At 44.7% G+C, this 25,671-nt stretch overlaps 1 pseudogene; it reads right to left on the bottom strand.

The window, feature by feature from the left end:
• Positions 1-25,671, bottom strand: part of LOC139532933 (partitioning defective 3 homolog B-like) — a 218,788-nt pseudogene that overhangs the window by 102,284 nt on the left and 90,833 nt on the right.

Below are 25,671 nucleotides of genomic sequence, written 5' to 3'. Positions count from 1 at the left end.
TAACCTCTCACTCAACGTCAACAAAATTAAGGAGATGATCGTGGACTTCAGGAAACAGCAGAGGGAGCACCCCCCTATCCACGTCGATGGGACCGCAATGGAGAAGGTGGAAAGTATCAGGTTCACAAACTTTTACAGATGCACAATTGAGAGCATCCTGTCGGGCTGTATCACCGCCTGGTACAGCAACTGCACCGCCCACTACCGCAAAGCTCTCCAGAGGGTGGTGTGGTTTCCCCAACGCATTACTGGGGGCAAACTTCCCGCCCTCCTGGATACCTACAGCACCCGATGCCATAGGAAGGTCAAAAAGACGTCAGCCACCCGAGCCACTGCCTGTTCAGCACCGCTATCATCCAGAAGGCGAGGTCAGTACAGGTGCATCAAAGCTGTGACCGAGAGACTGAAAAACAGCTTCTATCTCAAGGCCATCAGACTGCTAAACAGCCATCACTAGCACATCAGAGGCTGCTGCCTATAGACATAGATTAGGAATCACTGGCCACTTTAAGGAAATGAAAACACTAGCCACTTTAATAATGTCTCCGTAACTTGCATTAATCATCTCATATGTGTAAACTGTACTCTATACTATTCTACAGCATCTTAGTCACTTTAATTGTTTGTAAATATTGCATCACGCATCTCATATGTATATACGCGACTCTATACCATGCCACTACCTTAGTCCAACGCCGCTCTGACTTATGTATATATATTCTTAATCCATTCCTTACTTACATGTACGTGTATTTCAGGTATATGTTGTTTAACTGTTAGATATTACTGCACTGTCAGAGCTAGAAGCACAAGCATTTCGCTACACCCACAATAATATCTGCTAAACACGTGTATGTGACCAATAAAATTGTCTTTGATTTGCAGAGGATACGTTCATTAGAGTTAACTGCACCTCAGATTACAGCCAAAATAAATGCTTCACAGAATTCAAGTAACAGACACATCAACATCAACTGTTCAGAGGAGACTGCGTGAATCAGGCCTTCATGGTCAAATTACTGCAAAGAAACCACTACTAAAAATACGAATAAGAAGAAGAGACTTGCTTGGACCAAGAAACATGAGCAATGGACATTAGACCGGTGGAAATCTGTCCTTTGGTTTGATGAGTCCAAATGTTTGATTTATGGTTCCAACCGCCGTGTCTAAGACGCAGAGAAGGTAAACAGATGATCTCTGCATGTGCGGTTCCCACCGTGAAGCATGGAGGAAGTGGTGTGATGGAGTGGGGTGCTTTGCTGGTGACACTGTCAGTGATTTATTTAGAATTCAAGGCACACTTAACCAGCATGGCTACCACAGCATTCTGCAGGGATACGCCATCCCATCTGGTTTACGCCTAGAGGGACTATCATTTGTTTTTCAACAGGACAATGACCCAACACACCTCCAGGCAGTGTAAGGGCAATTTGACCAAGAAGGAGACTGATGGAGTGCTGCGTCAGATGACCTGGCCTCCACAAACACCCAAACTCAACCCAAATGAGATGGTTTTGGATGAGTTGGACCGCAGAGTGAAGGAAAAGCAGCCAACAAGTGCTGAGCATATGTGGGAACTCCTTCAAGACTGTTGGATAACCATTCCTCATGAAGCTGGTTGAGAGAATTCCAAGAGTGTGCAAAGCTGTCATCAAGGCGAAGGGTGGCTACTTTGAAGAATCTAAAATCTAAAATATATTTTGATTTGTTTAACACTTTTTTGGTTACTACATGATTCCATATGTGTTATTTCATAGTTTTGACGTCTTCACTACTATTATACAATGTAGAAAATAGTAAAAAATTATGAAAAACACCCGACTGAGTAGGTGTGTCCAAACTTTTGACTGGTAGTGTAGGTAAATTGCAGTTCAGACACTCATCGGTACAACACAAGACACGCAACCAGAGGTCTCTTCACAGTCCCCAGGTCCAGAACAGAGGCTCGGAAAAAACACAATATTAAATAGAGCCATGAAGATATGGAACTCTGCCACACCAGGTATCTCAAGCTAGCAATAAAACCAGGGTTTAAAAAACATCTAAAATAATACATTACTGCACAAAAGGGGACTGTGAAGAGACACATCCATTTGATATATCTTGTATTGTAATTTGCACTGTATTATGCATTAGACCTAAATATAGTATGTATGTACTGAGATGTAGGCTGTGTGAGACGTTTTAAATTGATGTAGTTCAGCCCTTGACTAACAATGTTCTGTACTATGTATTATGCCATGCTTCATGTGGGCAGAAAGAGTAGCTGCTGCATCTGCAGCAGATAATGGGGATCCTAATGATTACCAAATACCTCTGAGAGAAGAGTTTATAAGTCCAGTTTGAGTATCGCTCAAGTACCTCATCACCCTGTTCCCAGTCCAGGCCTTATCTACACAGGGACACAACACCTGCCCTACTGCTTTCATCTGATCTGTGGAAAGAGATGGGAACCAGGGGAGTTCAGAGAGTATCTATCAACTCCAAGTGTCACTACAGTGATGGAGTGTGGCCTTCAGTGGAAGATTCTAGAAAGGGCCCTCAATCCGATCCACCTGAAAAAAGAAAAGTCTAAGAAAAGTCTGAGCACACTGCCAGAGGGCCGAGGTCAATGGGGTCAAAGGTCAGGGGAACTGAAACAGATGTGGGCTTCAGACTGGGCAGGACTGCTGAGTATCGGGGCTTACAGAGTAAAGAGAAACAGATGGGACAGAGAGAGCCGGAAGAAAGAAGGAAAGAGAGACAGTAGAAAGGGAACCAAGGTGGAGATAGAGAGACAGAAAGAGAGCAGGCTAAGCAATAATTGGAAAGAGGAAAAGACAGACAGAGAAAGGAAACATTGAGATAGAAAAAAGACAGAAGCAAAACGGCACAGTTCATTCCTGCTTCTGTACCTTGTAGGCGGCCCCTCCGTGAATGATGGACTTGATGAAGATGCCCAGGTCCTCGCCCTTCTCCCGGGACTTGTTGCCCTTGAGGCTGATGCCCAGGCCGGCCGAGCCAGTGTCGTTCAAGAGCACCTCGAACATCAGCTGCTCCCGCCCATCCTCCAGCACCAGGGGGCTAGCCTCCTCCCTTTTCTGAAAGAGGGAAAGAGAAGGATGATGAGGAGGACAGAGAGAGAGAGAGAGATTGATTTGATATTGAAACAAGCATAGGGCAGTTAATGAACATTTTTACAAATACAACGCCGAGAGTGAAATAGACACACAGAAAATGAAACATCTCGTCAATATCGAATGAGGATGACGGGGAGAGAGAGCGGGAAAAGCGGACGAAAGAAAAAGGTGACAGAGAAGGTGAAAGAAAAAGGTGAAAAAGGTCAACAAATACAAACGAAGAGGGATATCTGCATTATGGATCCAAGGTGGTGGAAAACAGGTGAGGGGAGGAAGATTTTTTTTTAAAGAGGAAGAGGATGATGGGAAGCGAGAAGGAGCAGGTGGTGAGCAAGAGAGAACGAGGGAGGAGACGGCAGGCAGAGAGGTAATTCCATTTGAACATGAAAGGCACAGACAGAGAGCGTGCCATTTCAAAAGGAAGCATAATAACCTTTTTATACATCCTTCTAGAGAGCGATGGAGGGAGGGCGACAGGGGGATCATTTAAAAGTAATAACCCATCCCTGGAGATACCCACTCTCCCGTTCACTCTCTCTCCCCCTCTCAGTCGCTCTTCCACTCTTTTCTCTCTCCTCCTGCCTCCCACTCTTAACGTGAACAAAATGACCCGGTGGTTCGGGGAGCGAGAATTGGCTACCAAATGAAAGACAGAGAGAGAGCGAGAGAGAAGACAAAGAAATGGCAACAAAAGAAAAGAAAAATGTCTGTCATTATGACAGAGTGGTGAGAGAGAAAGTGGTGCTAGGGTTTTGTCACCAGGGAAACGGGCCTGTAAAGAGGTGCTTTGAGGCTCTTTCACATAGCTGGCCTATTTTCCTGTAAGGAGGAGAGCGAACGACGCAGGTGGGGGGAAATACTGTGTGTACTGTATATGTTTACATTTGTTAACAATAATTGTGTGTGTTACGCCACATTAGTCCAAACTAAGAGACACAGAGTGTGTATGTGAAGTGTCTGTGATTTTGTTTTTTCACAGCTGCCCAAGATAAAATCCAAAAGCTCATTGAGCTGCTTTCCTTCATACCTTACTTGCTATTGGAAGCAGATTTATTTCGAACCTCCCAGGTTGCCATATAATATGGCCAGCGGTCTAGCGACAGAGGCAGGAAAGAACGGCTCAGTGTAGCTTTACAGGTTTCTCACTATAATCCCACTGGTGTTGGGTGACATTCACCTGAGTCCTGAGGAGGCCCTTGTTTAGCCAACAGAACACCCCCACTGTTCTCCACCCCTTGATCCTCAGCAGGGGAAGACCTGACAGCCTCTTTTCCTGGGTAGAGCCCCTTAGGAAAATGGGCAGTCTAGTCTGGGGCCTCACGCTCATGGAGCTCCATCACCATCACCTCGAGCTATTGTGGAAACTCCGTTGTACACTGAGTAGTAAAGATGGGAAGCTTTCATTCTGAACGCGGTTACATTTACTCTTTATTCAATGGAGTCAGTGAGAAGACTGACGCAAGGATCCAGCAATCCAGCTCAGACTAGACACTTTGACAGCTGACGTGACAGACAGGTCTCGTTGGGCATCTCTATCCCTGACACACATCCATAAGGGAGAGGAGGAGAAGAGGAGAGGTGGAATCTAAAGAGACGTAACAGCTGCAGGATATTCCATTGTCAGTGTGAGGGGATAGATATTCCAGTAGCACTTTGTAACTAAAGAAGCATCAACTGTTTTTATGAATGTCTTTGGTTTGATTTGTTGATGCAAAGAGCTGTCTTTTTGGGTCACTGTGTGGCAGGCTAAGTTTAAAACACACACACAAACAAACGTCCACCGTTCTTAAGGGACTAAACCACATTTAAACAGCCAACTAAATCTCCCGGTGTGAGACACACACCCCTGGTGGTCCACACACACACACACACACATACGCACACAAATAATCCCCCCCGCCACACACACACAAATAATCCCCCCCCCCCCCCCCCACACACACACACAGAGAGCAAAACCCTTCCATTCCTGAGCCCTGTGGCTCCGCTGGCGCACAACACGCCTCATTGTCTCTCCTCAAGTGCTTGTTAACAGGCTTTAAGAGGAGGGGAGACCACCCTTGATCAGAGGAACGAGGAAGACAAAAGGAACCTTTCTACCCATGGGGAAGAAGAAGAGGTGGGGGTGTAAGGAGACCGATTAATACACACTCCTGTCAGCCGGGCTTCTGAATAGACGCTTTCAAAGTGGCAGATTAGCGACGAGAGCGACATTCAAATAAGATGAGATCTTTCTCGCCACTGCTCAATCGGAGAGAAATGAAGTCTGCCAATTATTGGAAGTAATGTTGAGTTCTTATGTTCTCTGTACCTGTGCCTCAGTAGGGGGAGGAGGGGAAGCCAAATTGCTGATGGTTGGGATCATTTGTGTGTGTGTGTGTGTGTGTGTGTTTGTGACCTTGCGTGGTTAGTTACCATGGTTCCAGGACACAACCATCCTGGTGCCAACCCAATAATGAGAAAAGAAGTGCAGAAGGGAGAGGAAGAGAAAGCAGCTCACGCTGAGCTTGTCGGAAGACGGACGGACGGATGGACAGAAAGACAAAAGGAGCTTTTGACCATCGCAGCTCACTTTTAAAGGCGTCGAGACTGATTGAGATCTACAAATCACCTTGCATCACAAATTCAATCCGAAGGACAAACTAAACACTGAGAATCAAGTCCAGATCAGGTTGTATCATCAAGTTATTCTTGAAAGGCGAGGATCACACCTCAATACAAACTACTAAGAACAGGCCCGGGACCCGGTCACCTATTCTTATTGTCTAAGTAACCGGAGTCCCGTTCTGCGCATGTGCAAATTGAACTTGAAGCTATCATTTCACTTCTAAACAAGGGTCTCAGCTCATCTGATGGACAGCACCGTTTGTGACTTGTATGAATATTTCCAAACAATATTAATAAGCAAGTGGCAGTAATTTAGATGGCAGTATACTCTGAGCGTATAAAACATTAAGAACCCCCCCCCCCCCCCCCCCCCCTTTTCCCTCAGAAGGGCCTCAATTTGTCAGGGAATGGACTCTTCAAGGTGTCGAAAGCATTCCACAGGGTCGCTTTCCTAACCACCATGCTTTGTTTTTCCTAGCCACCGGGGCTTCTACATCTGCATTGCTTGCTGTTTGGGGTTTTAGGCTGGGTTTCTGTACAGCACTTGGTGACATCGGCTGATTTAAAAGGGCTTTAACAATCAATTTGATTGATTGATTGACTCCAATGCTTCTCACAGTTGTGTCAAGTTGGCTGAATGTCCTTTGGGTGGTGGACCATTCTTGATACACACAGGAAACTGTGGAGCATGAAAAACTCACCAGCATTGCAGTTCTTGGCACACTCAAACCAGTGCGCCTGGCACCTACAACCATACCCCGTTCAAAGGCACTTACCCGTGGGGAAATTTCCCACGTCCCCATGAAGACAAAGACTATTTTTAGTTTAGGGGTTAGGTTTAGGATTACAATTAGGGTTAGAATAAGGGTTAGGGTAAGGGGTTAGGTTTAGGAGTTAGAATGAGGGAAAATAGGATTTTGAATGGAAATACATTTTAGGTCCCCATAAGGATAGAATAACAACATACGTGTTGCCGGCCAAATTGTCCGGGAGAAGAATAAAAAAAAAACATGCAAAATAATGCTTTTTATTCATTGATGGAAATACCAGTCAATGTGCTCCAACGTCAAAGGCAAAAAGACTATAGGCTAATAAATCCTCAAGCTGCTTATTATCAGATGTGTGTGTGTGTTTCTATTTCTACTCACAATACAAGATGTGAGGTCCTCATAAGGGACTTCAGCTAAGTGTACCCTGACTGGGCAAAATTAGCGAAGATTGTGTTGATTGTCCTTGTTTCCAGTGTGCCTGTCGAGGGGGGATTCTTTCTCCAAAACAGAGTAAATACGGCCTCAAGAATGCGCCTTCTTGAGGATAAAGCATTAAGGCTGATGGGCATTGCAAGCTGCTCCAAGGAGTTGGGCAGTTTTGACTTCCCAGCAGCAGCAGTTCTGTTGGGGGGGGGGGGGGCTAAATAGAGGCTAAATAGATAGGTCTTTGTGTTGGGGGCTTTGTGAGCGCAGCTGCAGTATCAGGGTTGTGACTGAGGCATAGTAAGGAGAGAAGACAAGTGTTATGTACGTTTGCATTTTACTGTACAACGGACCACAATTGCATCTAAATGTGGAAGTTTAAGGTATTGGAATGAGTTGTGGTTGATTGTGTGTGCGTGTGCCTGCCTGCATAAGTTCTGTCTGTGAGCATTGCTGAACTTGAGTGAGGGTGAACATGTACATGAGTTTGAGGGACATGAAACTATATTTGAGGAGGAGGCCTGCAGAGAAGATAAAGGGTTCATCTTTAAGGGCCTCTAACTTCAACAGCCCAGATAAAGACAGAGTTAAAAAGAACAAGATAAAAGAGGAAGTGAAAAAGCAGCACCTTAGTGTGGATGTTGTGGAAATGTTGGGTATTTTAATGAGGGCTAATGTGAGCACTGTGTATGTGTGTGTGTGCATGCGTGCGTATGCGTGTTTCCATGTGAATATGCATCGTTCACTACAAAGCGTCGGAGTTGTCCCTCCTGAATGCTTTGAAGTTGAGGAAATTGAATAATGTGAATAATCACAGGAGTAGTGAGTGGCACACAAGGACAGAGGCATGTTTTCTGAGAGGACCAACACACACACACACTGCTACACACAGGACACGCACACGCACACACACACACACACACACACACACACACACACACACACACACACACACACACACACACACACACACACACACACACACACACACACACACACACACACACGCTCCTATAGGGTACCACCGGGGCAGTTGACGGGCAGCTTATTTAGATAAAGGGGTAAAAACACGCCACTCAGCAAAGAGTCAGAAAGGTCTCTGGCCACAGCTAAACGGTCACTTAACACCCGTGTGTGTCGGCACGCACCACTTCCTGCGAGGCCGCAGGGACGTGTGTGTGACTTCCTGTCAGCCTCTGAGTCAACAAACGCAGATAAGGGCAGGAAGAGGAACGGGGCGCTGGGTACGTGTGCTGGGCCTGGGTGTGTGTGTGTCAGTGCTTGTTTGTAGGTGATGGCATGCGTGCAGGGGAGCAAAAGGGCAGTTGAAAGAGGTTGAACGCCTTTCAATAGTAATAGAAAGAGAAAGACGTTTCAAGGGGTAACAACATGTATAAGACAAGGAGGGGAAAGGTGGAAATTCCTGGTAACGTATCTGCATCAAAGATCATGCAGAGTCAAGAGCAATTGAAGGTGGCTAGAGAGAGATAGAGGTGTCTGTTCTCACGAGCTCTCTGGGTAGGAAGATCTCCTCTTGTCTGGCCACAACCACAGAGACACACTCCCCCTGCTTGGTGCAGCGCAGCATGGCCACCAGCTCCTCCTGAGTTCGATCCGTCAGGTCTACACCGTTCACCTACACGCATCACAGGAAAGGGTTAAAATATGTACAGTATATACACAATGTGCTTCACAGTGCATATACATACATAGAATAAATACCTACACCTAGATATTTAAAGGTTTAAAAATACAACTAGTTTATCAGCCACAGACGGCACGGTTTGAATACTTGAAAAAGTGCTTCCTTCCTTCATTCCATGTAGCAATCACTGATGATTAGAAATGAATGGACAGGTGAATGCCATGTGCTGGAACACTTGAGTTCACCTATCGAATCATGCATGCCGAATCAGTCATTACTTCAAGGATGGCAGGAAGGAAGGATGCACTTTTAAGGAATTCAAAGGTCAAATGACTGTTTCACCTCCAGGATGCGATCGCCAGGCTGCAGGCGGCCATCTTCGATGGCAGCGCCCCGGGCAAGGATGCTCTTGATCAGGATGGGCCCCGGGCCATGGACCGTCGAGTCCCGGGTCACCACGGTGAAACCCAGCCCCTCGGTACCTGGAGAGGAACGATAGAGGGACAGAGAGAGGGAGAGAAAGAGAATGAAGAAGAGATAGGAAAAGAGATGAAAAAACAAGAGAGATAGAGGGGAGTGGGGGACAGAGGGATATTATCAGTTATCCTGATAACAGTCTTAACTATACCATCTTTCTTTTCCTTGATTTGATTGATTAGGATCTCCATTAGCTGACGCCAATGGCGACAACTTGTCTTACTGGGTCCGACATAACGAAAAAGAGATTACACACAAAATACTTTACAATTTACAGACATTTAAAAACATTCACACGTAGTGTGTGTGTGCGCATCAATCAGTTACACATACATGTCAGTACATACACACAACAAGTAGATGACATGGGGAGGGGCGTCGTGTCGTGAGGTGTTGCTTTATTTGTTTTTTGAAACCAGGTTTGCTGTTCAGTTGTGCTATCTATATAAGATGTAAGGGAGTTCCATGCACTCATGGCTCTGTATAATACTTTATGTTTCCTTGAATTTGTTCTGGACCTGGGGACAGCGAAAAGACCCCTGGTGACATGTCTGGTGGGGTAAGTGTGTGTGTCAGTGCTGTGTGTAAGTTGACTACGGAAACTATTTAGAATTTCCAACACAATGTTTCCTATAAAAACAAGTGCTTTCCTCAACTCTTAGCCAAGAGAGACTGGAATGCTAGTATTAGTATTAATATACACTGCTCAAAAAAATAAAGGGAACACTAAAATAAAACATCCTAGATCTGAATGAATGAAATATTCTTATTAAATACTTTTTTCTTTACATAGTTGAATGTGCTGACAACAAAATCACACAAAAATGATCAATGGAAATCAAATTTATCAACCCATGGAGGTCTGGATTTGGAGTCACACTCAAAATTAAAGTGGAAAACCACACTACAGGCTGATCCAACTTTGATGTAATGTCCTTAAAACAAGTCAAAATGAGGCTCAGTAGTGTGTGTGGCCTCCACGTGCCTGTATGACCTCCCTACAACGCCTGGGCATGCTCCTGATGAGGTGGCGGATGGTCTCCTGAGGGACCTCCTCCCAGACCTGGACTAAAGCATCCGCCAACTCCTGGACAGTCTGTGGTGCAACATGGCGTTGGTGGATGGAGCGAGACATGATGTCCCAGATGTGCTCAATTGGATTCAGGTCTGGGGAACGGGCGGGCCAGTCCATAGCATCAATGCCTTCCTCTTGCAGGAACTGCTGACACACTCCAGCCACATGAGGTCTAGCATTGTCTTGCATTAGAAAGAACCCAGGGCCAACCGCACCAGCATATGGTCTCACAAGGGGTCTGAGGATCTCATCTCGGTACCTAATGGCAGTCAGACTACCTCTGGCGAGCACATGGAGGGCTGTGCGGCCCCCCAAAGAAATGCCACCCCACACCATGACTGACCCACCGCCAAACCGGTCATGCTGGAGGATGTTGCAGGCAGCAGAACGTTCTCCACGGCGTCTCCAGACTCTGTCACGTCTGTCACATGTGCTCAGTGTGAACCTGCTTTCATCTGTGAAGAGCACAGGGCGCCAGTGGCGAATTTGCCAATCTTGGTGTTCTCTGGCAAATGCCAAACGTCCTGCACGGTGTTGGGCTGTAAGCACAACCCCCACCTGTGGATGTCGGGCCCTCATACCACCCTCATGGAGTCTGTTTCTGACCGTTTGAGCAGACACATGCACATTTGTGGCCTGCTGGAGGTCATTTTGCAGGGCTCTGGCAGTGCTCCTCCTTCCACAAAGGCGGAGGTAGCGGTCCTGCTGCTGGGTTGTTGCCCTCCTATGGCCTCCTCCATGTCTCCTGATGTACTGGCCTGTCTCCTGGTAGCGCCTCCATGCTCTGGACACTATGCTGACAGACACAGCAAACCTTCTTGCCACAGCTCGCATTGATGTGCCATCCTGGATGAGCTGCACTACCTGAGCCACTTGTGTGGGTTGTAGACTCCGTCTCATGCTACCACTAGAGTGAAAGCACCGCCAGCATTCAAAAGTGACCAAAACATCAGCCAGGAAGCATAGGAACTGAGAAGTGGTCTGTGGTCACCACCTGCAGAACCACTCCTTTATTGGGGATGTCTTGCTAATTGCCTATAATTTCCACCTGTTGTCTATTCCATTTGCACAACAGCATGTGAAATTTATTGTCAATCAGTGTTGCTTCCTAAGTGGACAGTTTGATTTCACAGAAGTGTGATTGACTTGGAGTTACATTGTGTTGTTTAAGTGTTCCCTTTATTTTTTGGAGCAGTGTATAATATAATAGTATTAATATAATATTAGCCCTCTGATTATAATGAAGAGCAAGATGTGAGCAAGCTCTGTCCTGGGCCAATAATATATATTTTTCTTTAACCTTTATTTAACTAGGCAGTTAAGAACAAATTCTTATTTACAATGACGGCCTACCAGGGAACAGTGGGTTAACTGCTTTGTTCAGGGGCAGAATGACAGATTTTTACCTTGTCAGCTCGGGGATTCGATCCAGCATACGCTCTAACCACTAGGCTACCTGCCGCCCCAAAACTTAACTAGAGCTGTGTTCTCAATACTCATACTAACTGCACTAACCATACTATTTCTGACGTGAAGTGAGTATATAGTATGCTTAGTGGTCATAGTATGGATATAGTTAATATGCTAAAAGTTCCCAGATGTAGTACTGAATTTGCCAAAGTATGAAGTATACACGCAGAGGACACCATTACTGTATTTTAGGGCCCATAATGCAATTCTTCAGGAAATGGGCGTGTCTTCACATTGTTTTTAAGATTTAAGTAAATGGCAGAAAATATGCAGCCAAAGTACAACGAGAGCGGATACAAATTCATTGCTTTAACTAATTATGACAAATGTTTAAAAAGTGACCTTACATGTTATGTTGGCTGACAATTTGTTAGCTATGCTGTCTTTACGAACCACACACGGTAGCATTTCATTACAGCAGTATGTACCGGTATGTTAGCTAGTTACCTAACGTAAGTTGGCTAATTATACATCAAACTTGCCAATATATTAACTATGTGCTAACTACCCAATGTTTATTGACTTGATTATTCCCATCATTCTTAGCTTAGCTAAATGGTATTTGTGCGTTCTTTCGTGAATTCGCTCTGGCTATCTACTCCGATTTCATGTCTCTCGTCTGAGTGTACCAGGGCGTAGAATAATGAATTTAGAAGGGCTCCACACCTGTTGAATATGGCCGGTGTCAGTAAACGTCGGCAAAAAAAGCGTAATTAAATTGTTGCAGCAAAGTAACAGTCACCAACGCTCTGGATAACATGAAAACTGCCTAACCAGCTCTGCTAGGGCGAGTAAAATGGTCAGAGTGGTGTCATTTGTGTTTGGAAGTAGCTAGCAAGCTAGCCAACGTTAGCTTGGGTGCCGTTTTGAGGTCAGAACGCTCGAATCAACCCTACTCCTCGGCCCGAACGTCCAGTGTGCGCTCTGGCACTCCAGATTGAATTTAAGAACTCACACGAATTTGTAAAATGTCAAACTAGAGGGCCTCCCGAGTGGCGCAGTGGTCTAAGGCACTGCATCGCTGTGCCACGGGAGACCCATGGGGCAGCATCGTCCGGGTCAGGGGAGGGTTTGGCCGGCAGGGATGTCCTTGTCCCATCGCACACTATCGACTGAGCACAACAACACGGTCGCCAGGTCTACGGTGTTTCCTCCGTCACATTGGTGCGGCTGGCTTCCGGGTTAAGCGGGCATTGTGTCAAAAAGCAGTGCGGCTTATTTGGGTTGTGTTTCAGAGAATGCATGGCTCTCGACCTTCGCCTCTCCCGAGTCCGCACGGGAGTTGCAGCGATTATACAAAATTGGATACCACGAAATTGGGGCGAAAAAAGGGGCATTTAAAAAAAATTCAGTCTAACTAGTAATTTGTTATGCTAACTAGCTAGCAAGAGGTTGCATAGCAACAGCATCAACTTCCGGTAGACAGGCGAAGAGCTAGTACGCTCAACTGAACAGTATGCTAAAATTAACTAACAGTATATAGTATGTAGTATATACTCATTATGTATTATACAGTACATTAGTATGGGTATTCAAACACAGCTTAGGTCTTTCTTTGCAGCACTTGATCATATGACTGGACAATAATCAAGATAAGATAAAACTTGAGCCTGCAGGACTTGCTTTGTGGAGTGTGGTGTCAAAAAAGCAGAGCATTTCTTCATTACGGATAGACCTGTCCCCATCATCATGACCCCACATCATCCCATCACGTCGCAATAAGGTCACTTGGTGTGCTAATAAATGGAGGGTGACATCTCTCTACTTGCCCTGCATTCTGTGTGGGGCTTAGTGGGTTCCTCCTGAGTAAACTGGTGATCAACTTCCACTGGTCTGCTGTGGAGCCCTCTCTGCTAGCACCATATTCCATTTATAGTGCACACGGGCCCTGGTCAAAAGTAGTGTACTATAAATGGAATAGGGTGCTATTCGGGATGCAAGCCAGCGGGAAAACTGTTTTCTTATAGGGATTAAGAGGAGGACTGCCTTCAATTTCACGTGTGAGTAGGCCTCACACTGCCTGATGGAGGAAGGTGAAGGGAGAGAAAGAAGGCGAGGGGAGGGAGAGAGAGGTATCCGGAGATATCATTCCCTCGCATGGCTCCTCTCCCTGTGGACTCACAGTTTGATTTCAAGAGTGCTTGTGTGTGTGTGTGTGTGTGTGTGTGTGTGTGTGTGTGTGTGTGTGTGTGTGTGTGTGTGTGTGTGTGTGTGTGTGTGTGTGTGTGTGTGTGTGTGTGTGTGTGTGTGTAAAAGCTCACATGTGTATCTATTTGTGTGTTTGTGCATGCACGCCTATGTGTGTATTTGTGTGTGCGTGTGCATACCTGTGTGTGTACGTGCCTCCAAGCAATGAATGATAACTGCCACCATGGTGAGCAGTGGAGAAAAGCCAAAAGAGGCATACTAAAAGATAGTGAGTGATCAAATCTCATCTGGCAGCTAAGCTTCTGCCTACCTTCCATTAACGCTTCTAAACCTCCTAGCAGTCACTCACAGTGGGAGAGTAGTCTTTAAAGGGGCAATCATTAGTTGCTACATCCATTTTTTGACTTATAAATTACTGGTATGTACCCATTGATTCTTGAAGAATATAATTTATGAATGCCTCATGAGCTTAGTTCAACTGTCGTACCCCGTAACCATGGAAGAGCACAACCACAATCTAAGGCTAGGTTTACACAGGCAGCCCAATTCAGATCTTTTGGCAAAATATCTGATATGACAAAATAACAGAATTGAGCTGCCTGTGTAAACGCAGGCTAAGAACTCAGTTTCCAATTTGTCCGTTTTCTACGATGATTAATTTCACTGAATCGACTGGATTGAAAACTAAATTGGCCCCAACACGGCAACACCTTATACCTTTACAAAAGTACAAAAATCTGTTGTGGGGCTTAGTGGGTTCCTCCTGGTTGAATTCCTGCAAAGAAACCACTACCAAAGGACACCAGTAAGAAGAAGAGACTTGCTTGGACCAAGAAACACGAGCAATGGACATAAGACCGGTGGAAATTTGTCCTTTTTTGGTTCCAACTGCTGTGTCTTTATGAGACGCGGTGTGGGTAAACCGGTAGTGTACATTGATCTCCGCATGTGTATTTCCCACCGTAGTGGTGGTGTGATGGTGCTTTGCTGGTGACACTGTCTGTGATTTACTTAGAATTCAAGGCACACTTAACCAGCATGGCTACCACAGCATTCTGCAGCGATACGCCATCCCATCTGGTTTGGCCTTAGTGGGACTATAATTTGTTTATCAACAGGACAATGACCCAACACACCTCCAGGCTGTGTAAGGGCTATTTGACCAAGAAGGAGAGTGATGGAGTGCTGCATCAGATGACCTGGCCTCCACAATCCCCCGACCTCAACCCAATTGAGATGGAAAAGCAGCCAACAAGTGCTCAGCATATGTGGGAGCTCCTTCAAGACTGTTGGAAAAGCATTCTAGGTGAAGAGAATGCCAAGAGTTTGCAAAGCTGTCATCAAGGCAAAGGGTGGCAATTTGAAGAATCTCAAATATAAAATATATTTTGATTTGTTTAACACTTTTTTGGTTACTACGTTATTTCATGTGTTATTTCATAGTTTTGATGTCTTAAGTATTATTCTACAATATAGAAAATAGTAAAAATAAAGAAAAACCCTTGAATGAGTGCTGTAGGTGTTTTGACCGGTAGTGTACATCGAACTTGCCAGGCAGTATATTAACTATCTGCCCAACGTTTACTGACTTGATTATTTACATAATTCTTAGCTAAGTGGTATAGTTGTGCGATTCAATGGCTATCTACTCCGATTTCAGAGCACTCTCGTGCAGAATAACTGATGAATTTACGAACGATCTCGTATCGCTGCTTGTGGGCTAGCGGCAGGATCTCCAGGCGCACCAGAGGGGAACACATGGCCTGACGGAACACTTCCTGGGACCTGTGGGTGTGAGGAAGTGACATCATCAATGTCCTTCTGGAGGACATGACTGAAGGTTGAGAATACTGTTATATCAGACTTGATTGTACGGTTTTCCACTATGTATTTATGGAAATGTGTTGGAAGATCACACTCACTCTCGTAGTAGTTACTAGTACACCAAGCACAGAGATTCAATTGGTATCAACACAAGTACAAACTCAAGCTTACTAAGTTCTCATTCAACACCGGCATTGACTAGCGGTCACAGACTAGACCCTCAAGAGTCAATTCAATAGAGACAAGTAATCTATAGTAGTAGTCACTTGTAGCAACTGCTTATCCAGGACCAGGCTAGCAGTGTCAGACCTATTGTCAAGCCTCTTCTGGGCTATACTATCAGATCTAACAAGGTCCACCTCTTTTACTGGGCATTTCTTTCAGGTAGGGGATTAGACAATCCTCCTTCATGCCCACCAATTCTCTCTCTTTTTTACTGTTTGTCTCTCTCTTATCTTTCTCTCTCACTAGCCCTCACAGCTACTGTCCCACTCCTTTTGAAGTCTAACCAATGCTGTGATAGTCATAAATTAACCTATTCCCGACAACAGTGAAGCGAGAGAATGAGTGTTTCTCGCTTTCGTTTTCTCTCTCACACGCTTTTGTTGCTGTGGAGATGTGGTGTGAGATAAATCCAGGAATAGGGAGGATTTGTAAGAGCAGGGATTAAGAAGGGCTCCTAATAAAAGGGGAAATAAAAGGGAAACTGAGTGACAGACCGGCCTCATACTGGTAGATTTGTGATAGTGTAGGGCAGGCTTGCATCCAAAATGACACAGGATGCGTCTCAAATGGCAACCTATTCCCTACATCATGGGTGTCAAACTCTGGCCCGCGGGCCAAATTTGGCCCGCGGGGTAATTATATTTGGCCCGCGAGACAATACCAAATTACTACTAGAGCTGGCCCGCCGGTATTATACAGCGCATTCACCGCTAATACTACGAATCCCATAATGCTCTGCTGTTGTTTTCGCGCGCCAATCAGGACAGGACCCAGAAACGCCCTCTCCTCTGTGACAGTAGTCTAGCAACATAGACGCTACAACTGTCAGCGCGCTATCCCTTCCCAAAAATGGCGAAAAGAAAGGCAGAAAACAGGAGCTTTCTGGACAAGTGGGAGGCAGAATATCTGTTTACATATGTAAAAGACAAACCTGTTTGTCTTGTTTGTGGAGTCAACGTGGCTGTAAGTAAGGAGTACAACATTAGACGACACTATGAAACGAACTAGCATCCAAGAAGAGATGCCAGGTATCTGGCTTGGGCACATCAGATTAGATCAGTGTGCAATAATTAACGTTTTCTTTGTGCACTTTTTCTTGCTACAAGGCATGGGCTTGAATGGTTGATTGATTTATTATCATTTTATTTGTAAAATTATTAGCTAGTGGAAAAAGTTTATTTTGGTATTTAAATCAGAAGGCTACAAATAGAAAAGAGGCATACGATTTTTATTTAAATTTTATTTATTTAATAAATGAATGCCATTGATGTGTTTTTTCATTTGAAATTCGATTTTGCATGTCTCCACTATTAAATTATATATTGTATGGTAATAAGCGATGCTTGTTCCATATTCAATGTTAAAGCAAAACTTGTTTGGGTCCATATTAAAAGGTTCATTTGTTCAATGTTGGCCCGCGACTTTGTTCAGGTTTTACATTTTGGCCCACTGGGTATTTGAGTTTGACACCCCTGCCCTACATAGTGCACTACTTTTGACCAGGGACTTACAGGTCAAAAGGAGTGCACTATAAAGGGAATACGGAGACATTTGAGACTCACCCTGCGATAGCGTAGAGCCGAGGTACGTACTGGGCAAATGTCTTGTCCATTAGCTCGGTGCCGCTAATCTGAACGATGCACTCATCCTCCCGGAATATGCCCTCTCTCTTGGAGCGACTGTTCGCCTCGATACTTTTAATGTGCAGGCCCAGGGTCCTGAGAACGGATGATAAACACAGTCTGAGCACACACACAAACAGCCTTCAATGTATGGGTAGAGAATGTGTAAGAGAGTGCGTGAAAGTGAGCGAGTGAAAGTAAGTGTGTGTGCGTTCCTCACCGTCCACTCAGCGAGGAGCAGTAGGGGACGACGTGGATCCCCAGCGGTCCCTGTTCTCCAGAGAGTTCCACTGTCTCGGTCAGGGGGCTGCAGAGACAAAACACACAGTCAGAGATAGAGAGTTTGTGTTTGTCAATCTCACTCACACACAAAAATGGTAACAGGAACACAGATACCTACAAATAGGAACACACACAGTAATACATACACCCACATCACTTTTCTAGAGTACGCTCAGTCTTTACATTTACAAGCTTTTACTGGCACTTGTGAGACGAACACACACACACACGCGTTAAAGCAACAACAAATAAATCTATCTCTGGGTGCAAGTTAACCTCCCCTTTCATGTAAAAAAAGAAGTAATGACCATAGTGCTTCTAGGGAAAGAGGATTATTTTGTACATTTATTTAACTGCAAGTTTGACCAATTCCAATCCCCTTGCTTAAGGGGGTCCGGTGTCCTTCGAGATAATTTTTATGAAGGACTGAGAAGCTCAGTTCTGGTGACTTTTTAAAAAGGACATTCTACACCCAAATTAATAAAAATGTAATTATACTGACACCATCTAAAATATAATTTCCACCTCGAGAAATTAGCCCAATAACATATTGGTAAGAATTATGTAAAAATTTGTGCCATTAGCAGTTTTAGTTGAGCGCCGCGGTCGTGGTGAGCATTATAGACTTTTTAATTCCCTTCATCTGAACATCAGTGTCAGCAACAATCATGCATGTCAGTTCAGCACACAAAGCGTAACAGAGAAAATAAAATGTTTTTTATTTCGTAGAACAGACATGCTTCTGTATTAGTCTGGCATCTCCAAACCAGCCCACCACCGAACACCCCAGAGATTTCTATTGCGGATCTACACGGATCTCAAAAAACAACCTCTCCAGAATCCATATGATGGATATACGTCGCAGTGACTGAGAACTTTAACCCTTGGAAAACAGAGATAAAAACAGGGTCTCTCTCTCCCCCCTTCCCTCGCTCTCTTGAGACAGACAGTGGTTGAGTGAACAAGGTCAAGGTGAATTAACTGGCATTTACATGGTCCAGCTGCGCTTATGCAAGCGTGTGAAACCTGCCCTTTCAGGTTGTGTAAGTATGACGCTGGAGTGTGGTGGAGCGGAGAGGTGTGTGATGCTAGGTTTAGCTGCTTGCCTTTCGAACATGATTGGCTTCAGGCCACAAGGCATGCTGCCCTTCGACCTAGTGTGTGTCCCCCAAATGGCACCCTATTCTATATATATATACTGTTGACAAGAGCCCCATGACTTTGTTCAAAAGTGGTGTACTATAGAGGGAATATGGTATCATTTGGGATGCATTCCAAGACTGTATACACACACCCTCTACTGTAACAAATCTTTTTCGCGTACACACACGCCAGGCTGCCATTAGACCCTAGTAGACAGAGGGGAAGGATTCCAACAGAGAATGTGCATAGATTTACCAACACACCACTGAGCAGGGGAATGGAGCTAATGACTAGATCTGGCTGGCCACAAATTTACACACGTACACACTCAAATGTGCATCAAAAGACCCTGTATGCCCAGTTGAGAACCGGGATACTGCCTCTGGCAATTGAAGTATGTAGGTCCAATGCCATTGATGAAGAAAAGCGGCTATGTACAGTCTGCAATTTAGGGAAGAAGAATTAACGGGATGGAGAACGAATGGTACTTTTATTTTACTGTACTTAATATGATGATTTAAGAGTAACTATGATTAAATGCAATAACAGAAACCATAGCAATTCTGGATTAGTGATTAAGACAAACTTGAATGGCTATTTAGAAAAATAAGTGTTCCTGGGTGCAAATGTCATTTCCAAAGCTTAGAAGATAAGACAAGGGTTTTTATGTTTTAAGTTTAAATTATTTTCATTTCCATAGGAATGCTTTCTGAACACGTCTACATTAATGTGGATGCTACCATGATTACGGATAATCCTGAATGAATCCTGAATGATTATGTAATAGTTTGTTTAAAATAATCAAAATAAAGGTTCTACCACAGCGACCATGTTATTTTTGCGAAGCCTATTAGGAGTTTGGACATAAAGTTTGTATGTGAAAACTATAACGTTTTATACATTTTTTAAAAATGTGAACTCACTTCACTTGCGAATAAGAGGGAGGCTTGCGCTACCGGTGCTGACACATGACCAGATCAAATACACTGCTGGAACGCTGATTCAGCTGTTTACATGTCCTAATCATTCAATAGATTGCTCAGAAAACCAGGTGTTTTAATCGGTGTATGCTTATTTCGATATTGAACTTTCAAGATAAGCAGAGTGAAGTGTTTACATGACTATTGCCATACTCAGTTTAATATTGAATTATTAGTGTGCATGTAAACGTACTCATTGTCTTATTGGCCCATGTGGGCTGGGCATCCTGAAGATGGATGCCACTACAATAAAAATCAAATCAAATCAAATCATACGCAAACACAACTACTTTCCCTCTCTCTCGCACACACACTTACTTACGCACGCAGACACACCAGGGATGACCTGCTGGCTGGCTGCCTGTCCTGCTCATTAAGGTAGTGTAATTAGTTGTGGTTCTGGGGGTCTGCTACAAACACAGGTGAACTGACTGTCACTCATACACACAGACAGGAGAGAGGGAGGGAGGGGGAGGGAAGGAAGGTGGAGAAAGAGGGAGAGAGAGAGAAGGAGAACAGGAGCCTGATTAGAGTGGTTATGCATCAAAGAAAAAGGGAGAGAGGGGTAGAGCGAGTGAGAGGGAGCGAGAGAGAGAGGGAAAGAGGGGGGAGAGAGAGGAATGAGCATCAGTTAAGTCAGCAAAAGAGGAATAAAAGGATGAAAGGGAGGGCGAGAGAAAATGAGATGCAAGCAAATCAACCTGAATGAGCAAGGTAATCAACTGCCTATCACATAAGCCTTTATCAATAACATAGGACCATGTGTTAGTGGAGAGCAGAAAAGACATGGTAGACACACACACACATACACACACACATAGAGAAACACAGATGCACACACTCGCCCTCTCCCTCCCCTTAGCATCCACTTCAGATCCATTTGCTGTTTCCTGAGAGCTACACTAAGACAAACAAATGAGCTTAAAAGGTAGGTGTGCCAAGGTGGAACAATGGAGGAAAGAAGGGTGTGTGTGTTTGTGTGTGCACGTTAGTGACAGAGCGAAAAAGAGCGAGAGAGAGGAAGCATGTGTGTGTGTGTGTGCAAGTGATTTGTAAGGAATTGTGCATTATGACGACTGTAATTTTAATAAGGTAGGTAGGTGAATATTTATCATTTTAAAGGTACATGCACCACTAGTATGGATGCATGTTTGCATGCATTCAATTTAGGTAAGGCTGTGTGATTGTGTGTTCATAACTGGATACGTGAGTATGTGTGAATGTCATTTCATAGAGGTTGTGCACAGTACAATCCAGTACTGTATGTATGCAGTGTGTGTGTGTGTGTGTGTGTGTGTGTGTGTGTGTGTGTGTGTGTGTGTGTGTGTGTGTGTGTGTGTGTGTGTGTGTGTGTGAGAGAGAGAGAGGACTCCTCTGTCACACTATTCTTTTTAACCTTCTCTAGGGTCTCTCTCACACACACACACACACACACACACACACACACACACACACACACACACACACACACACACACACACACACACACACACACACACACACACACACACACACACACACACACACACACACACACACACACACACACACCAGAGGAGTCCTCTCTCTCTCAAATTATGCCAGTAGGTAATAAACCTGACCCATTCCACCCAGATACAACCAGTACTCAATTCTAACATATCCTGGACTTCCCACAGTGACAGTTTTCTCTTCTGTCCTTTCTCAAAACAACCCTTCCCTAGTCATTATACTGCACACACTAATGACTACCATAATGATCCTCATACATTAGTCATGTCCCTGAGCTCTACACACACACACGTGTGCAAACTCCCACACATGTGCAAATGCACACAGGCACGCGTGAATACGCACAAGCATACAAACTGCGGTACAAACTGCGGTTTCCTCTGATCTTATCTATGGGAACTCTATCACTATCAAAGGCCGTGCTCTCTCAGTATCGGGCTGTGATGTCCTTGTTAATCTCTGGTTGAAAGCCACAGCTCAGTGCTTTGGCGATAAACTGGTGAAAAAGAGACACAAACTCATCACTGTCATTTATTATATTTCTTTATTCCTCTGTTCTGTCCTTTTGTTTATGGGGAAGTGCATAGATAAAGAGTACGCCTGCATCCCTGGGTCACACACACACACACACACACACACACACACACACACACACACACCCCCTTTACCCTTCTCTGCAACAAATTTACATTCATAAAAACAAACGCTGGCACAAACAAGCTCATCAGAGGAAGCCAGAGCTTGTTAGCGCCAGGCTATAATACATGCATGCTACGCTCCTCTCCCTTTTTAGCATCCCATGCATACACAAACAAACACATCCATTCCTCTGAGGCGGTGGAGGGAGGGAAAGAGGGAGAGGAGAAAGAGATGGAACACCCACTCTTTTCTGACTAGTCGTAGATCAACTTTGGTCTGAAGAATCTCCTCACTAACAAACTTGCTTTCCTTCTTTTTTTTTTGCATATAAATGGCAAATTATTGGTGATGAACGAAGCCAATTGCTGGTGTTGAAAGTGTTTTCACTGCTAGTAAGATAGGTGAGTTCTCTCCATTTACAAAGTACAGTTCTTTAAACTCTATACGCATCGAATCCATTCTTAAATCGTAACGAAAATACTGGAGCACACTGTCAATATAATGGTCATGGTTTACTGTATATCAGGTTAGGTTGTGCATCCTGGCTCCTGGGACTGTGACAACTACAGGAAGTGGAGACACACACAGTCACATGACCACTGATAGACTGGGACATTATGGTCCCTTGGGGCACTAGCCATGGGCGGCACTAACAGACAGCAGCGGTTGCCATGGAGAGACACACACCCCCGCCTAGCCAGGTCTCTACAAATTCAGCTTGCAGAGTGAAGTCTCTGGGCGGCTACTGGGCAGGAGTCAAAGGTATGGTGGACAAAAAACTCTCTCGCAATGGAACTCTCTCTAGCACACACACACGGCTAAGGCAGTTTAATCTTCTCACAGCAGGAGAAGAACAAAGAACGGAGGCATTTGTAATCCCTCTCAATGTTGTCAGTCCAGCCCAGAAAGCGAGCGAGCAAGAGAGCGAGCGAGCAAGAGAGCGAGCGAGCAAGAGAGCGAGCGAGCAAGAGAGCGAGCGAGCAAGAGAGCGAGCGAGCAAGAGAGCGAGCGAGGAAGAGAGAGAGAGAGCGAGCGAGCGAGCGAGCGATGCACACACATAAGTGACAAGTAGTTACAGATATGCAAACACAAACATGCTTATGAAAAAAGAGAACAGCACACAAACAAACCTTGTAAACATATCAACCCATGCAAACATGTGAACATGTAGTTGTGTGTACACACACACACCCTACCTGAGTGTGACCCGGCTCATCTTGGCTGTAGTGGGGATGTCAAGCCTCACTCGGTCTTTGGGTTCTCCTCTGTGGGTCAGTGCATGGCTGTCATCCTATACACACACACACACACACACACACACACACACACACACACACACACACACACACACACACACACACACACACACACACACACACACACACACACACACACACACACACACACACACACACACACACACACGTGAGCGCACACACAAACAAACATACATACATACATAGTTAGCCAAGTCTACTGTTGGTATCTCAGTCCCTCGCTCTCCACTAGTCCACTAACAGGGACACCAACCAACCAAACAATATCTTCAGTTGATATCAATCACCGAATCAAAGACGTTTAGGCAAGACAACCCAGATGGGCCTGGGTTCCAACCTCATCCGTGAGTGTCCCTCTCTCCTCCGTCAACTCGATCTGTTCTTCTTTGTTTTGCTCTCCTTCCATATCGCTCAGGAGAGAGAGGCTCATTTTAAGTCATGCATGCTAGCACCACAACAGCAGGCCCGGGGTGAAATGTAAAGGAAAGAGGAAGAATCAAAAAATCAAAACGGCGCAATCAGTGTTGACGGACGAGGGGGAAAAAGAATGGGGGGAAAAAACGGCAATACAAAAGGAGGGTCCCAATTACGATCTTTTGCCTAGTCACTTTCATTGTTTCACCAACCTCCTCCATTGTCTCAACCCCCTTGTAATGACACATACAGGGGGGCCTCCCACTTACCCCTCCCCGATCCCTACGCCCTTGGCCAGCCAGGACCCTCGGTCCAACCCCTGCTTCTCCTCTCCTAAACACACATCTCCACACCACCACGACACACGATGCTCCGTGCACAGATAGACAAATAGTGGCCCAGTTATTAGGCCGCTAAGCTGTTATCCACAATGGGCCACATGTTACCATGTCTCCATTGTTATTGTGCAGCCTCTCCTCGATTCCTCCATCTCATCCATTAAGAGTTCTGCTATATTCACACGGCCCAGGGGAAAATAGACAGAGAAACAGAGAAAGAAGGGGAGTGAGAGAGGAGGGGGGAGAGGACAAAAGGCTAAAATGGGGTTTAACCCTATACACTCGTCTGAATTGGTCTATATGGATAGGGGTACATTTAAATGTTTCTTACAGAAGAAATATGCATAAGCATGGTAGCAATTGAAAGGGGATGTGTTGGAGATTATGGGAAAATTATTAGACCAAAGTTGAGGACAACAGTTCACCTGACAAGACTGAATCCAAACATTACACCGTTGATTTTATGTGCATTTTACATTCTGTACTTTTTGCCACATTTGTTGATAACTAAAAATACTCTGAATACATTCAGTAACATGATAAGAATATTCTTGTTAAATGTGGGGTAGGTGCAACATAAGACGAAACATTTTGAAGGGTTTGAGTGAGAAGACTAACTGGTGTCTCCAAGTGGCCACACACACACACCTCTCTAAAGTGTGCACAGTTCCTAAGTTATTTCCACACACTTTTATGACTCAAAAAACAGTCAACAATACGTATTATTATTTTTTTAAATGCTCTTCTAGCTGTGCCGTTGAGGAACTAGAGCAAGCACACTTGTAGTTGTTTTGTCTGGAACAGAAACCCACCATCCTCGCCATCACACAATTACTAGTGTTGTTTACACAATCCAAAAACCGCCCATTTTAAATAGCAATCTGGGTCAGGTGGGCATCATTTGAAAGCTGGTTCAATTGCCAACATGACTAGCTAAATTAGAAAATACTATCGTACAGGGTTAGGTTTTCACAAGGCAATTCAGAGAAACAGATCGTTATTTGAGTGCATTCAGGTTGAGTGTTCCACAGGTAATTTTCTTAACAATAGACTTAACATAGGCTCATTCTGTTCAGAACAACCCAGGGTATGACGGCATGTCATCTCGTAACTGTACATTACACATTGTGATCGTAAACGTTGACACATGAGTTTTATGATATGGAAATGTGAAGTGCACATTTGGACTCACGGGAGTTCTCTTCAATGACAGCACTACCCTCACTCAGACAACAAAAAAGTTGCAAAAGTGGCCCAATTACCAGGAGGGATGGGGGAAACTTCTTATTGTTGCGGTGCTCAAACTGCCTTATTAATTATCTCCCATGATTAGTATCCAATACATTCTAATAAAAACGCACTGACGCTTGGATTTAATAAAGTAAATAATATAATAGTATGCTGCTGTGTTTTTTCTTCCTGTGACAGTTTTTTCTCAGGAGAAATTAAGTATTCTGTGGCCAAATACATGCCGGGGCTAGCGAGAACGTACATGACAAATGAGGTGTGTGTGTGGTTGTTGTCATACGCATGAGAAATGAGGTGTGAGTGTGTTCTCTGGGAACGCTTCTGTGATCTGCTAAACGTCAGATGTGGTGAGAAATGGTGGGTGTGTCTGTGTCGGGGAGTACTTTCCTGTGACCCTTGACCCCTGTCATATCCATCACAGAATTGCCCCTTACTCACAGCTGAAGCATTACCC

The sequence above is a fragment of the Salvelinus alpinus genome, chromosome 10, assembly GCF_045679555.1.
Source record: "Salvelinus alpinus chromosome 10, SLU_Salpinus.1, whole genome shotgun sequence".
Classification (NCBI taxonomy): domain Eukaryota; kingdom Metazoa; phylum Chordata; class Actinopteri; order Salmoniformes; family Salmonidae; genus Salvelinus; species Salvelinus alpinus.
The sequence above is the reverse complement of the archived record's forward strand: the minus strand, read 5'-3'. Positions and strand labels throughout refer to the sequence as shown.